Genomic DNA, 16,724 nt, shown 5'->3' with positions numbered 1-16,724 from the left:
AAATGAAGTTTTTTACCCTCTGTTGTCACAAGTTGTAAAAAAACATTTTTGTGCAGTGGCAACATCGGTCCCCTGTGAGAGATTATTCTCAAAAGCAGGATACATTAATTACAGAACGACGTACCAGATTATCAGGGAAACGATGTGAACAACTGTTGTTTTTAAATGCTAACAGATATTTAGTGCAATAAGTTTTTTTTAGTTGTTCTTAGTTTAGTTTTCTTATTATATGTCAGGCAAACTGTGTTAAGAGCTGTTGTTTTTATAATGCCGACATATTTTTAGTACAAGTTTTTTAGTTGTATATTTTTACTTGCATATTGTAGTTGTAATATACTTTGTATATTTTTTCAATACGTTGTATCTCATAAATTACATTCTAAAAAGGTATTGGCTTATCAACTTTATAGCCCTGGTTTAAGACTTAATAGTAACTTAACTTAAGTAAATTTTAAATGACACACTAGTTCATAAGCAATTTAGAATTACGAAATAATAATATGTTTTAGTATTGCAACTCTAACCTGTAATTTCAAAAATTAAGTTGAATTATCAGTGTTTTGCGGTGACGGGTGTTTGCTGAAGTTACGAGAGCTACGGCTGTAACGTAAACTGTCAACCATTAAATAATATGGTGACAGTGACAGACCGGCCGAGCGCGAGCGGAGCCACAGCGCCAAGGCGGAGCCGGAGCTGTCCCGTAATAGGTGACAAAAATAATAGGCTACTGGAAACCTATTTACGGCTCCGTCACGTAAACGTTGGAACCTATTTACGTCAAAGTAACCGTAATTTCCATCACTACTAAATTACCGTTACTACTTGGCGTCATGACTTCCGTCACTTACTCCTACGAGACTTACAGGTGTACCAACAACAACTTCAAAATTTCCAGCTTCTCTGCACCACCCTGTACAGCAGGTTTTGTCACCATGATCGTAGAAATAGATTGAAGCCAAAAACGTCCATCATATTTTGTTTGTACACAACAACATGAAATAAACGTTCATTTTTGTCTTTATTGTTTACAAATATATTTATTACTTGAATATTTGTACAATATTATACTTTTTGTCAAGTTTGAAAATTTTTAATTGTCTGTCCCAAAATATATATAGTTATTTATTTATCTAAAACTCTCCAATAAACATTTGTATATGAATACGAATACAGCACTTGAAAGCTTTTTTCGTCTTCTCTAATTGTTAGCTCTAGGCTAATAGACTTCGGGAAATCCCATGCCGCCTCAATGTACAATTTGTTTCTAGACGTTGAAGGAGTCTTGTAAGGGTCTAGGTTATCTTCTCGCTGAGGGATATCTTGAAAAATTTATTTTAACAGTATTAGTCCAAACTAATGAATACTGTAGGTTTGAATTCGATTCTTCCAAAGAAATTGTATTCATTTCAAAAGTAGTCAAATTCATTTGAGGTGTTTGGATATGTATTATATAATATGTACTCAGGCTGTATTCGAATCCTATTCGATTCTGTATTCAATTTTACCATCAATAATCAAGCCGTGTCAATGAGGGGTTATAATCGCTCCTACTTTTGGGTGCTATGAATGTATGTTTAAAGAAGGATTAAAAATAAATTGATTAGATCTTTACTAGCTAACAAAGTCGTAGCGTAATTTAATTCTGGAAGGAAATTAAAATTTCTGTTGATGATAATAATTATAATAAAGGTTATTATAACCTTTATTCAATTACATTATACTTAGCCTTACATTAATTTAAAAATAAATGACCTAAAAGCAGATTTTAATACAAACTTTCCTGACGAAACGTCAAAACTATTCATTGACTTTTTTTATTAATAAATACAATTTAACAATGTCAAACGACAAAAACACGAGAACAACGAGATATTGGGACAACAATAGATGCTGAGTTTACAAAATCTTTAGCAAGAATGTTTCAGAATTGTTTTCTTATTTCAGTTATTATAAACCCATAATTTAATTTTTAGAATATAATGACAATGAAAATTAAGTAATTATTTCGGAAATGCAAGATTGTAGAAAAAGATATACTGACCAAGCTATAGAAACTAATATAACCTACAATAATGAAAATGTAATTTATTTATTGAAAACATTATGAGAAACACAAGCATACTCCACCTAAATCACTTAGCAACTGTGACTGAATCTGCCCTTAGACCAGACTATAATCGCTAACTTCAGCCCAGAGGTGCGCTCCGGTCGCAGTCGTATCAGAACGATGGTCGTATTTGAAACAACGCTAACCAGTGTTCAGCTACTATCGCTGAGTGACTATTACCATACTGGCTTCAGGAACAATGCCCTTCAAGGTAGGCCCAAGGGACTGCCGGAGGTGGGGGAAGAGCAAGTGCGCCCCTGGATTCTCTATATAAGATAAGTTTTTAGGATTGAAAAAACAACAAATTTCAGGTATGTTTTCCTCAGAGGGATTGATGTATTTTTAATTTTAAAACATATCTAATTTATTTTTGTTTTGTGACATTTTATCTATGGTGGAAACATTAACTGGTATTTTTTTAAAATCATCCCTCTGGTTATACGACATACATACCTTCTGTAAATATTTTACATCCTTATCTGTAGTCGTTTTATATTGGGCCTGATTAAAAAATGGCCTAAAATGACTACTTCAAATGTCTACAATTCCTCGTAAAGTGATGAAAAAATAGTTTTTGTTTTTTTATGTCTTTAGGAAGGGGATCTTGAAGGATTTTGACCATACAGTTTTTAAAAATTTACCTGACTCAAAATTGATTGTACCACCTTAAAATGAGTCCACCACCGTATAATTCTAAAACCAAAACTAATAGAATGAGTTGACATAATAAATTAACGTTGGTTATTTCATTACAAAAATTAGTAATTTCAGTACCGACAAATAGCTACAGAGTTATTACAGTATGTGTGGGGTTGGAAAACATTGTTGCGTGTTCCTGACATGCTGTTGTTCGCCAGGATATGTCGGACTCAGATAATCCCATACCAAAAAAAAACCCTCTGTCCTTCTCTGCCCTCTAATTCTCCTGTGAAAACACCGTTAGGCACCACTTCATAGGAGAAGTCTAGCTTTGAGCTCTTCGGTAATGCACTAGGAGTATCTGCTTCCTTTTGTTCTAATTACTTGTATCTTTAGCTTGCCCTCTCTCTCTCTATTTGATGAAGATCTTGCAGGACCTCCATCGTGAAAGAGGTTATTGCATCCTACGCTGCCTTCGATGAGAGCATTATTCCCACTAGAGTCTCTGGTCGAATATTTTGATCAAGGGCAGTTTTCCAGGGTATTCGGCTGTGTATTATATGGGGAGCACACAAAGAACATTTGTTTCACATCTTAAACAGACCCGAGGCAGGTTGAGCATTCCTGAGAATCTTCATGTTGACATTGATACAGGTATACTCAAAAGCAGCACCCACATTTGTGTGTATATATGTATGTGACTTTTAGATGCACACTAAAAAAATTAACTTAGCTATAAAAATATATTTTATGACTATTTCTTATGTTCATGTACTTGAGACATCGATATTTTTATAATTCCAATATTATATGTATACAATAATTTGAAAAAAGTGATCCACCAACTTGCTTTTTTATTCTTAAAATAGTGAACAAAAAATGTATTAGGTACTATTATAAAATATTCAACTATTTCAAAGTTAAAATTACTGTTTCTATTTTGGTATGCTTTAAGTATCACATCAATATTTTTTTTTATTAAATTCTTTACTCTTTTCTTAATATTACGAAAAAGCAGTAAAACCAGTTTACATCTACGAGGTTTAAGAAATAGATTTACTACTTTTAACAGGAAATATTTCACAAGAAATTAAACTTAACCCTAGAATGGTAACGCGTAGTCTCTCAGACGACGCAAGCTACAAAAACCGGTCCAGGTGGTAGTTGCATGACGTGACCGACCCCCCATCACCAATACCTTCCCCCTGCCAGCCAAGGTCAATGCTGGATAGGGTTCCATTTTATTTCATTCACTCAGTTCATTTCAGTGAGCCCATAGTCGTCTTGTAGACTACGCGTTACCGTTTATGTAACTTTTTTGTTCCTTAGTAAATATATGAAAAGTTGTTTTGTGCGAATGTAGTGTTAGTTTTTGTGATAATTTTTACCGTAGATGGTTAAGTAACCATGGCTGATGCACTGAACACTAGTTTTGAAAAAGAGAAATACTATCTGAACTTGAACGAAGTGATTGTGATGAGCAAGAAAGTGATCATGATGAAACGTTTTTTTTTTTTATCATTTTAATCAACTCATTTGTTATTTATGTCCATCAGGCATTGTCAAAAAAATTAAACCAATGACAAGAAGGGCATTTGCTAAAGAAATATGTGTTAAACTAACAACTCCACACATTCAGGGAAGACAAAAACTGCCAAATTTATCAAGGAATCTCAAACGCAACATTGAAGATGTTGTTGGCCCATCAACATCTGAGGCTCAAAGTGTTATTGAAGAAGCAGGAACAAGGAAGATTTGTGCAGTATGCCCAGCGAAAAAAAGGAGAATGACTCGATTACAGTGCACAAAATGTTATAAGCATATTTGCTTGGAGCACCGAGGAATGCTGTGTGTAAAGTGTTCCAATAAAGACTGAAATCAACAAAAAATCAGGAAATATGACCTCTAACATGTAAATAATGTCCTTTGTAAATAAATTTAATTTTAATTTAATTGTTATAAATTTTTATCATTTTTTCCCTAAAGTAGTCTGAGAGACTACGCGTTACCATTTATGTGTGACAAATAGGCGTTACCATTCTAGGGTTAAAACAATAATTTATATTTTTATAAATGTTAAAATTTAAATATACAGTAGTGAGAGAACTCCAATTTCTATTTGGGGATAAACCCCCCTGTTTTGGAAAGTTTATGATTTTAATTGCATTCTTACAGTTTATATTTTTATTTACATTTAGGGGTTTAAAATTCAAATATGCAATAGTGTATTATTTAATCATCTAACACCATAGAGTAAATGGATTTTACAGCTACTAATCAAATGGATTCATTTTCATTTCTCGAGTTTAATTCATAATAGGAATAACAAATAAAATCAGCTTTCATTTAATATCAAATATCTATTGAATTAATCAACTTTTGTCACCAATTATTCAACAAAATATATCTATGTTTTATCCACTTACTTTAATACACTCTACTGATGTTATAACACTGTAGCACAATTTAGCGTTAGTCTTGTCAACTACACATTTTTATTCAATGAATGTTATGTAGTATAACAAATAAGCATTATACTAGAGTTTTGTACCTTAGGCAACTAATTAGCAAGTAAAATTACCTTATACAGTCTGTAAATAAAATTACTTGGTGTGAAAAAGTGCCAACTCATCAGCAATTGAATACATGTGAGTATTATTTTAATTACATGATATATTTATAAAACTCTTTACAAATAATATAAAAATGTCTGAAAACTATAAGAAATTATGCAATAAAAGTACTGTAGCCTACCTTAATTATAAATAGTATGCACTAGGACATTCCATAATCAGCACAAAGTATCTTCTGTCACAATGGTAAAGATAAGATATGAAATGAAATGAATAGGTGGCTGGAGGAGGAATCTTCCTTGGCGTGGAGAGATGTCAGTAGCTGGTTTACATAGCAACTAGTGCCACCCATGAATTCCTTTACTCCAGCATGACCTTCTTCAAAGCTTAATCATCTACTAATTAATCACCATTTATTTTTTCAGGTGACAGATACACAACTACACACAGTGAAGGTCATTACAATAGAATTCCTATCAATTAAAGAAGTAGTGAAACAATGAGATTACATTTTTTTAAATTAGAGTGATAATTCATATATATATATATATATATATATATATATATATATATATATATATATATATATACAGGGTGAGTTTTTTAAAGTGATCCAATAGCTAACTTTTTAATTACACGACTTAGCACCACACTTTAAATTTGGAACTTGCTCAATTTTAAGTTTCACTCAGGGATACACTTTCAAATTTTTTGAAGATGGCCGCCATTTTCCAATATGGCGGTCAACTTTAAAATCTCTTATGGAACACCCTGTATTTTATGTTGTTTTTAGATTCTACTCAACAAAATAATACATTTTTGCTTTTGAGAGTTTTTCAATATCTCTAATGGTTCAGGAGCTACGTGGACTGGAAGTTTTCATAATTTTTGCCAATATGGCGGCCAACTTTAAAATATTTTATGGAACACCCTGTATTTTATGTTGTTTTTATATTCTACACTACAAAATAAGAAATTTTTGCATTTTAGAGTTTTTCTATATCTCTAATGGTTCAGGAGCTACGTGGACTGCAAGTTTTCGGATTTTTTTGGACTGATGATAAAAACTTGCAGTCCACGTAGCTCCTGAACCATTGGAACCATTGCCACACCACCCCGCCCGTCCATCTCCTACTAACTGCAGGAAGTGTATACTTACACAGACAGATCGAGACTTGTTATTCGCGTTCCCGGTGTCTATGTTGTGAGTGCGTGTATTAAGCTGTTATCGTCGAAAGCCTAAGTCGTAGTGGTTGAGTTCAAACAGCGTACCATATATACTGTTAGTTTTCTTTGAGTTAAGACCTCTATAATACATTTGTGAAAGCCTATTACTAATTTTTTAATTATTAGTGAATTTTGTGAAGTGATGGAACCAAAACCTAAACAAAAATATATAACGTCATTTTTTAGTGCCCCTAATATGACTGACTCAAATCTAGTTCCTGAAACATCAAATACAAAAGCTAAAATTAAAATAAGTAACCTCGCTGAGCCTGAGGCTAATGAAAAGGAAGTTCGAGCAGATGACCCCCCCCCCCCCCACAGAACACAGTGGCTTGAAACTTGGACAGAAGATATGTGGGGGTTAACCATTTCCAGTCATTCATGGATAAACTGTATTCATTGTACAGCACATCTCCAAAGAATAAGCGAGAGTTAAAAGAATGTGCACAGGAGCTCGATATTCAAATTAATAAAATCGGCAGAAGCACGAGGTGGGTAGCATGCAGTTTTCGTACCGTTTCCGCCATGTGGTTTGGTTATCAAGCCTTAGTCAGCCACTTCTCTAAAGCAATGGATGATCCTGAGAGAACATCCACTGATAGATGCAAATATAATGGTTTATTAAAGAAGCTGAATTCCCATAAGTTTTTGTTAAACTTAGCATTTATGTATGACATTCTTGCTGAATTGGATTTGTTGTCTGAAAGTCTGGAACACAGAAGCACCTCCCTTGTATTTGCAGACAAACTGAGTCATAGATCAATCAGATGTATGGAATCTTTGAAAGAAAAACCTGGGACAAGAGTTCTGGAGGCACAAGCCGCCATGAGGGAAGGCTGTTTTGCTTCTGTAAAGTTAAATGAAAACCCTAATATCGTATCATTTAATGGTGAGCAGTTAATTTATAGAGTAATCAGCAACTTAGAGGAGAGAATGTTTACCGCTAGCTTAGGCGAAGAAATTGTCAAGAACGAGGAGTTTTTAGAGCAACTAAAAGTTTTGGAACCCGAATACTGGCCTACTGATATTCAACCTGGGTTTGGCCAAACTCAAGTGGAGCAGCTATGCAAACGCTTCAAGTTGAATATCAACAGAGCTGTAACTGCTTACAGGGATTACTTGGACAACAGCAGGCGGATACCTGATGGACTGCAAGAGATTATAAACTGCACTAAAATAATACCCTGTAGTTCCGCTGACTGTGAAAGAGGGTTCAGCAGTATGAATAACATACTCACACCATTAAGGAATTCATTGACAGTAAGTCATGTCTCAGCCCTAATGTTTTTAAAACTCCAAGGTTCCCCGCTCCGCAGATGGAAGCCTGACCTCTATGTCATGACATGGCTAAGAAGACATCGTTCAGCAGCCGACACCCAAACAAGAATAGCAGAACCTCCAAAGAAAGGAAATGGGAATGGAAAAGGAGAGGAATTTTGGGACATACTTTAGAGGTTATCGCACAATATTCATGTTCGTGTTACCGTTGAAAATATGTAAAAATATTACTTGTACAATATTTAATAGTTTTTACAATGCATTTTTACGGTATTCTTTTTCAGGCTATAATAATGTATTAGCACGACAGCACGGTAATTTTTCAAAGTATGTCTAAAATCATAGCTTATCTGTTTGTCATTACAAATTGTGTTAGCCTAGTTTACGAAATAAAATGTCCTTTATTAATAATCAATAAGATTTTTATTGCTCTACCCAGCAACCCGCCCCTCCCATGGTGCAAGTATAATATATTTATATTACAGTTTTCACCATAAAATAACTACTGTTATAAAGTGTATTTAATAATGAACCAGAATATATAACATTTATTACAATCGCTCTAGTTTAAGTGGGTAAAACGACAGTTTAGTGGAAGTCTGCAAATGTAACGCCGCCGTCGGAACGCCAAGCTGACGACACGTGCCCGACCTGTGCGTGGGAGGCGGGGGAATCTGCGCGGTAGTACACCTATTATACTTACACCATGGTCGCTCCGGCACAGCTAAATTCAGCACTACACCACTGGTTATACATATAAATGTTCAATAAATTCCAATGTGTTTTATATGGTGTATTGAGAAAGTTACGCCAACCCTTTCATAATACCCTCTAGTATAATGTGATGAGTATTAAAACAGGCTTGTAAAAATCTTTCTAAACCTGTATGGAACATCATAAACACAAATATTATCAAATCAATATAAAGATTAGGAATATACTTGTGGAGAATGCAGTGGAATTGCGAATGAGTTTATCAGATTCTTCGTGTCTGTTGCTTGTGAGTATGGTCCTCGCCCCTCATCCCTGCAAAAACCATAGGCAGAGGCAGTGTCCAACAACCTCAATGGCACTGACACCGATTTTTGAGGACAAAGTGATTAGAATCATTCAGCAGCTTCCAGCCAAGGAATCAATCAATCTAAACTTAATGTTTATTTGTAAATTCTGTGACTCTATTACATTTCTTGAAGAAATTGTTAATAAAGATTTTTGACTTGACTTGACTTGGCTCATAAAACAATGCTCAAGCATATTGTGATACCATTAACCCAATTAGTAAATTTATCATTCAACTAAGGAGTTTTCCCTCATTCCTAAAACTCCAAAAAGTAAGTACAATTTTCAAAAAAAGATCCACACATAATTAACAGCCTATCTCACTTTTGCCAGCCATAATCAAAATATTTTAAAAACTATTCCTAGGAAAAATGCTTTAGGTTCTGAACTAGTACAACCAGTTTTCTGATGACCAATTTGGTGGCAGAAATAGCAAATCAACAAGAGACACTGTTGTGAGACAAGGTTGTAGAGGAGGTAGAATATGAGGTTTCCACAATAAGTGTGTTTCTTGATTTATTGAAAGCATATGACTGCGTTGACTGCCTAATAAATTGGAATCCCCTATCAGTCTAAGGAGTGCCCCTCCAGTGGCTCAGATCATTTTTAAGAACACAAGTTGTTCAAATTTCAAACAAACTCTCTGAACCAATATTTAGCAAAGCTATGGAGTCCCACAGGGTGCTTTCCTCCAGTTCCTTTCCTTATATGTATAGGTCAATGGTAGGGTCATCACTTCAGCATGGAAGACTTATGTAGTACACTGATAACAAGACTCTCTGTTTCACTAGTAAATCAAAATCAATTCTGAAACAACAGAATTTAATCTTACTGTCATCGTATAAGATACCATAATGGAATAAATATATTGTTCAACATTCCTAGGAATATACCTTGATTGAGGATTGAGAACCACATTTGAGGTTTGGAATGATCATATTAGTCATGTCTGCTTCAAACTGCCGCATGTGTTTATGTTTTGTGATCCTTAGCTAAATCTCCCCTATTCAGATTCTGATGATGGTGTAATTACACCATATTTGATTTACACCTACTTCATCTACGGGTTATGTTATAGGGAGCTTGTGCAAACAGTCAATTCATGAGAGCATTTAAACTTTTAAACATTTAAACAAGCGATTCACATAATCACACAGTTGAAGCACAGAAAATCTTTTAAGGAATCCTTCAAAAAAGTTAAAACTATTAACTCTGCTGTGCCTCTATATCTTGGAAACAATTTTGTTTTGTATGTCAAATGTGCTATGATATGTGTCCAAGATATACATACTTATGCGTCTAGAGGCATAGATAACTACTGAACTGGGAGACACAGAATGGTAGTGTATGAATATTTGACCTCACAGGTAGGTTTTTAATTTTATCAACAAATTGTCAGATTCTATAAAAAATTCACAAACGCCCAAGGAGTTAAAAACTTGTTTTTAGTGTCACAAACATTTCATGATGTTAATGAGTTTCTGGCATAAGACTGGGAGACCGCCCAATAAGACTGACACTATTGCTGGAGGTGGGAGGATTGACAAATGGATGGAGGTATGTACGAGAAAATTGTAGATTTCTTGTAGTATGTATGTCAACATTTTATCCAGAAATATATGATGACTTTTGATGTGCATTGTAAGACGTTTTGGCAATAAAAGTCTGATTTGATTTTATTGGATCTGATCTGCTGGAAAAACAAATAGAAAATCTCTGCACAAACTTTATAACATCTGGAATAAACAAATTATTCTGCCTTTCAGTCGTTACTATAAAGACAGTGAATCTTTCAAAGACAAACCAAACCTAGAGCAAACAGAATGCACTTGAGTTGTGCTATTAAAATAACTGTTAGTTTCTTGGTTTGGCTGTGGGATTACATTGTGACATGTGTTCCAGTAACACTTCGGTTTTTATGTTTGCTATGCTTAATGTAGAGTATTTGCTTAGGTGTGATTCACATGTTCTTGTTAAAAACCTGGGGAATTGAAAGACTTGTATGAGGTAACATAAACTAATTACTGAACTAAAATATAATTTACAGATTAAATTGGATCAGATACAATTTAACAAAGGACTGGAGTTTTTATAATAAGCTATAGGTAGACATTATCCTTTACTTAAATATAGCTCTTATTTAATAAAAAAATAATAATAATAAGGAAATATTCTTTGTTAGAAGTATAAGATCTTAAACATTTCTAAATGTTTTCCTTGAGAAATTAATACTAACCAGACCTTATGATAGTATTTACACCAGAGTATATACCATAGTATATAACATCCCCTTTTAATTATTTTACATATTAAAATTCAGCGCTTAATTTGTGTTTGATGTTAAATTGAGTTACTTTTAAAAAACAAAGCATTTGAACAATTATTTAGACTAATTTACACAAAAATAAAGAATTAGTTAACAATATTATATTGAATTATATTTTAATAATTTATTTATATCAACAATGTATGGAAACTGAAGATAAGTTTTATTTTGGGAGAAACAATTTGAATGTGTAAAGTTACTTACTAATCACATAATTTTGAAGAAAATATAGTGAATAATTAAATGATTTCTTAATAATTATGAATAAATAGAGCTTACATAATTTTGAAAATAATTATAAAATCCAAATATTTTGCACTCTGGATCATATTTCACTGTACCGATTGAACTATCGTAATGGAGCCCCTTCATGTGAGAACACTATTTCAGAAATTTTCAGTAGAATATCATAATTTATGAATATCAACAATTATGTATTGAAAGCGAATATGATAATTTAATTTTAAAATGAACAATTTGAATGTGTAAGTTACTTGCTACTCATATAATTTACAGGGAAATATAGTAAATAATTAATGACTTAATTATGACTATTCAATTATTTACAATTATTATGACTATTGGAGACTACCCTTTTCTCCATCAGGTGGCCTTGGCCATGCATATGCTACCAGAACCAATTAAGTTCCAATAATTTTATAATGCTCTGTAGAGCATGCAAGTAGAGGTTAAAGTACGAGGAAATAACGAGCCTGCAACACACAGTAGTCAAGGGTTGAAGATTATTTGATGACTAATAGAAGTGCATAATCAGAAAATTTGTAAGCGTAGAAAGAGAATGTTTGTTTATAGATGGTGAAAACGGAAGTTTTTTCAGGAAAAGATTGTGATATGAATTATGGGAATGTCTTACACTGTGCTATCTTCTTTGTTATAAAGCTGCCTGCTTTGTTTACTTAACTTGATTTATTGCAGATTATTCATGCTGTAATGAATAATACTATCAACGTTGTTCTTTTCAGTTAAAAAATAAGTTATATTTAATTAACAGAAAACTGAATTTATTACTCCCCATTTCTTGTTTTTCAAACATTGAATAAAATTTACAGATCATAAAAATTGTTACACATTTTTGTAATGTTTATTAGGAAAGTCTACTACACACTACAAATTTCTTTAAGTGAACAAAAACTGAATTAGAATTTAAACAAAATTATTATGACTAAGGTTCATAGTGTGACCAAAGAATTGATAGTACACTGAAGCTACACAAAGTACAAGCCTGAACACTAAATTACCAGAAGACTGATTTACACATGAAGCTTTTAAAATTTAAATTTTATATTATATTGTAAGAAACAAATAGAAAATTGGTTCAAAGTAAATGAAAGAAGTATTGTTTTGACAGAAATGGATATCAAATGTGGATCACCTCATGAATATTTTTAGAAGAATTTCAACTAAAGTATATCAAAACTACGTCTTAATAGTTTCTGGAAGACTTTAATGCTGTACACATACAACAAAATACTACAGAGTAAAACTGTCAGTAAGAATTTGGATTATTATGTTGTATATTTCATTTTTATTTTTGAACAAAAAAGTTATAAGAAAAAATTAACATTTTATATTTTTGTATATATACAAGAGGAGAAACATAGCTAAAATCTTCAACTAATTTATATAAAACAGATGACTTCACTGTTAATTTTCAATAGTTGTAGTTTTGTTATAGATAATTTATAAGAAACAATAATAATCCAAATTTAGTAAAAAAAATAATGTTTTAAAGAAATGTCAGCAAGTTTTGTTTGAGATTTTGTTTAAGAAACGCATAAATATTATGTTTTTGTGAAGCAGATTAAAATTTAAAATATACTTTCTTAATTGTGTATCCATTAAATAACATCACTTTCTATCCATATAAATGTTTGCAATATTTGTGTATATGTGCAGAGTAACAGCAATTGAGAGTGGGAGTTGTGAATGTTATTTAGATGATATTTTTGTAACACCTAACAAAAAGTCAAAACATATTTATCAAGGACTGGACAGGGCTCTCTTGAAATCATGTTGTTGTCTGTGTGTACATCTGCATGACAACTCTTGATAGAAAGGTCCTACAGACCTTAAACTTGGTATGAGTCTGTGTGTACATCTGCATGACAACTCTTGATAGAAAGGTCCTACAGACCTTAAACTTGGTATGAGTCTGTGTGTACATCTGCGTGATAACTCTTGATAGAAAGGTCCTAGAGACCTTAAACTTGGTATGAGTCTGTGTGTACATCTGCGTGATAACTCTTGATAGAAAGGTCCTACAGACCTTAAACTTGGCATGAAATTCATTTTGGTCCAATGAAGAACTATATTGATTTCAGGGTCAATAGGTCAAATGACAATCCATCTGTTTGTTTGAACATCAGTGCAATTGTTCTGCTTGTATATTCTGTCAACTCCTAAGTTACTCCATTATATTGGTTTATATTTCCTACTATAGTGAATGTTTTATACTTAATACTAATACAGTGTATTAAAACATGACAGATGAAATCTGTCTGGAGCTGAAATGTCTCGTCTTATCTAACTGAGCTCGTAGAAATCTAAATAGAAGAAAGCCTTTTGCCATCACCCTCAAATTAGAATTTTCAAAACTCTTCTCATATCCTTTTTTCTGATCTTGGCCTCCCAAACTAACCTCTTCATTTGAAAACTCAAGAATATGCAAAATAAAGTGTACATGAACTCTATAATAAGCGAATACAATATATACAAAAATCCTTAATTGATTCTAACCAAACTTCTTATTCTCAATAAGTTTATAAGCCACCTCTGTATGATAAAAAGTTACTGAAATACAGCCATTTACATTAAACTGAGACAATTTTATTTTATTAATTCACATGATTTAACTTGGTAGTATACAGTGAGTGTGTAACATGTGAGAATAGGCAGTCAGGATGAAGTATCTAGGGTGAAGTATGAAGTAGAAAGTTTTGCTAGATACCAATATTACAAACTGTATCATAAACCTGAAAACATGGTTTTCTACAAATGCATTGAAGTTAACTATAAATAGCACTGATGGCAACTTTGTTGAGCCCACTAATGCTAAATTTCTGTGTGTTCATATTGACTCTAATGTGAAATTTTCATGCTGCGTTGAATAAATTTCATAAAAGCTTAATTCAATTTGTTTTTCGTTAAAAATATTATCAAACACCGTTAGTGTTGAAGTATTGAGAAAAGTGAATTTTGCTTTGTTTCAGTTTGGTAAACTATTAGGAATCTGGGGAGGAACAACTTTAGTAAGTTTTAACAGAATATTCTTAATACTAAAAAGAGCTGTAAGAATTATTAATAAAAAAACTGATCCTTGCAGGAAGCTTTTTCAGGATTAAAAAAATCATTACTTTATTGAGTTTATACCTACATACTATGTGTTATGTAAAAATTACACAATATAAAAATAATTTTTCTCGTGACACAAACGCAAATAAAAAAATAATACCAGACATAATTTTATACAGATAAAACAATATAGCTCTCCCAAATTTGAAAAATCCATAAATTAATGTATATGATTTGTAAAATAATAAATAACGTATGGAAATGCAACAAAGAATTGGTACCCAGCAAAATTGTAATAGTAGTTTTAGATCCTGATAGTTTATAGTCAACAATGATTCTTACTGAATTTAAAAGCGAATTAAAAGCGATTAGAAGTGAATTAAAAGCGATTAGAAGCGAATTAAAAGCGATTAGAAGCGAATTAGAAGCGATTTAAAACTATTGTGAAAATGAGAAATAATTTTGGAACAAAGTAAAAAAGGGAATTTTTGAATAAAGATAACCTGAATTTATTAATTAGAAGGTTTTGTTTGTGTCTTGTATTGTAATAGTGATATAAAAATTCAAAACTACTTCTGCTTTGAAAAATATATAACATGTAATAGTAAATTAAAGGGCTTGCCCTGTTATAGTACTACTTGTTTGGAAGAACTCTCTACAACTCTCCCATTGGTTCAGTACTCAAACTATTCTCAAAGCACTCTTTTGGAGGCAAAATTTTTTATTCACTTCTATACTTATATCTAGAGCTAAAGTGTGTGAGATTTCAAAATGGTTAGCTATCAATTTTATGAAATCAACTTATTAATACGTAAGCATTTATATAGTTGTCATAGCAACAACAATATAAATATTAACTTTCAAAATAGAATCTGATAATATTAAAAATGCCAGTTAAGTTACACATAAAATTCTCTTTTATTCCAACTGTCCTATGATAAATATTTTATTTTTATATGAGGAATTAAATTCTCAATAGTTCATAATGTACTTTATTAAAAACGTTTAAATAAAACATTAAATAATTTTTTATAAAAGCATTATAATTTTCTTTATAAAAAAGTATTCTAAACTAAATCATAGTATGCACGTGTATTCTATGTAACAAGATTGACTTCGTCTTACCTTCAGCAGAATATGCCAGTCTCCAATATCTAAAATGTTGGTAGTACAACCTTCAGTGCAATAAACAGTTCAATCAGCATCAGTTAGAGATTGTGGTATGTTGGTTGATTCGATGGCCAGTAGAGGGAGAGAGAGAGAGAGAGCAAGTGGCTGTCAAAGCTAATTATACACGCTGATGAAAGTGTAGTCTGTCTGTCTGTCTGGCTGATGATAGGTTGTTCTGGTACTATCTATTGCGTGCTTGTGGAGAAATCAGGGAATCAATCAGTGATAGCAACATGATCAATAACACTCCTCATTAATGTTCCTTAGCAAATGAGTTATGATAATTGCATACATCCAAGCTGTAAAAATTAATAATTACAATTGCGATCAAATAGGAAAATTTAAAAAAAAATGTTGTAAATTAAAATGAACCAACATGAAACTTGTTTTGTCAAGTTAAAAATATCTCTATAATCATAATGTAACACAATGTATAATTTACATAACAATATACTATGGAACATTGTATACACAAAATGTATAAAATGATAAACACACACAATTATTACAGAGTCATAATAAATATACATTACAGTCAAAATTTAACGCTAACAGGGGATAATCATCCTTATAACAATACGCATTGTGGTGATTTAGCAACAGATTCTCACAGAATAGGTTTTTGTTATAGAAACTCTGTTATAAAGGTTCCAGGTTTTCTAATATATTTACTAATGAAATAAGAGCAGAATCGACAACAGAGTAATTCAGGACTAAATTAAAAGTGTTCCTGATTGAGTTGATACCTGACTATCTACACATGATTTCCTTATGTAGTGTACAATGTAGGCATTGATAATCAATGGTTTAGTAGGATTTTGTATACAATATCACTCTATTGTCCTCATGGTATCAAATACTGAAAGTTTCTGACTTCACCAAGCATGAGTCCCAGAGGTCAAAATCAGTCCTCGTTAAAAATTTTTATACATATGCTGATTATGCAGCTTGTGGAAATGATAACTGTCCCCAAAAAAAGTTCAAACAAGTTGAGACTTGTCAAATCAATCTTATAATTATCTTGGCTAAGTTC

The 16,724-nt window shown here is 32.2% G+C and overlaps 1 protein-coding gene across 2 annotated transcripts in view; it reads right to left on the bottom strand.

Moving 5' to 3' along the window:
- The window catches only part of LOC124364665 (putative sodium-dependent multivitamin transporter), a 67,257-nt gene extending 51,487 nt beyond the window's left edge, over positions 1–15,770 (bottom strand). Inside the window, exon 1 of one of the 2 annotated variants that reach the window (XM_046820307.1) lies at positions 15,647–15,770. The gene's annotated coding sequence lies outside the window, so the exon portion shown is untranslated. The remainder of the gene's footprint in view (positions 1–15,646) is intronic. The other variant, XM_046820311.1, reaches the window with a different exon arrangement.
- Between the last annotated feature and the right edge of the window lie 954 nt (positions 15,771–16,724).

This window comes from Homalodisca vitripennis, chromosome 6 (genome assembly GCF_021130785.1).
Source record: "Homalodisca vitripennis isolate AUS2020 chromosome 6, UT_GWSS_2.1, whole genome shotgun sequence".
Lineage (NCBI taxonomy): Eukaryota > Metazoa > Arthropoda > Insecta > Hemiptera > Cicadellidae > Homalodisca > Homalodisca vitripennis.
Note: the sequence above shows the minus strand (reverse complement) of the source record. Positions and strands in the feature narration are given on the sequence as shown.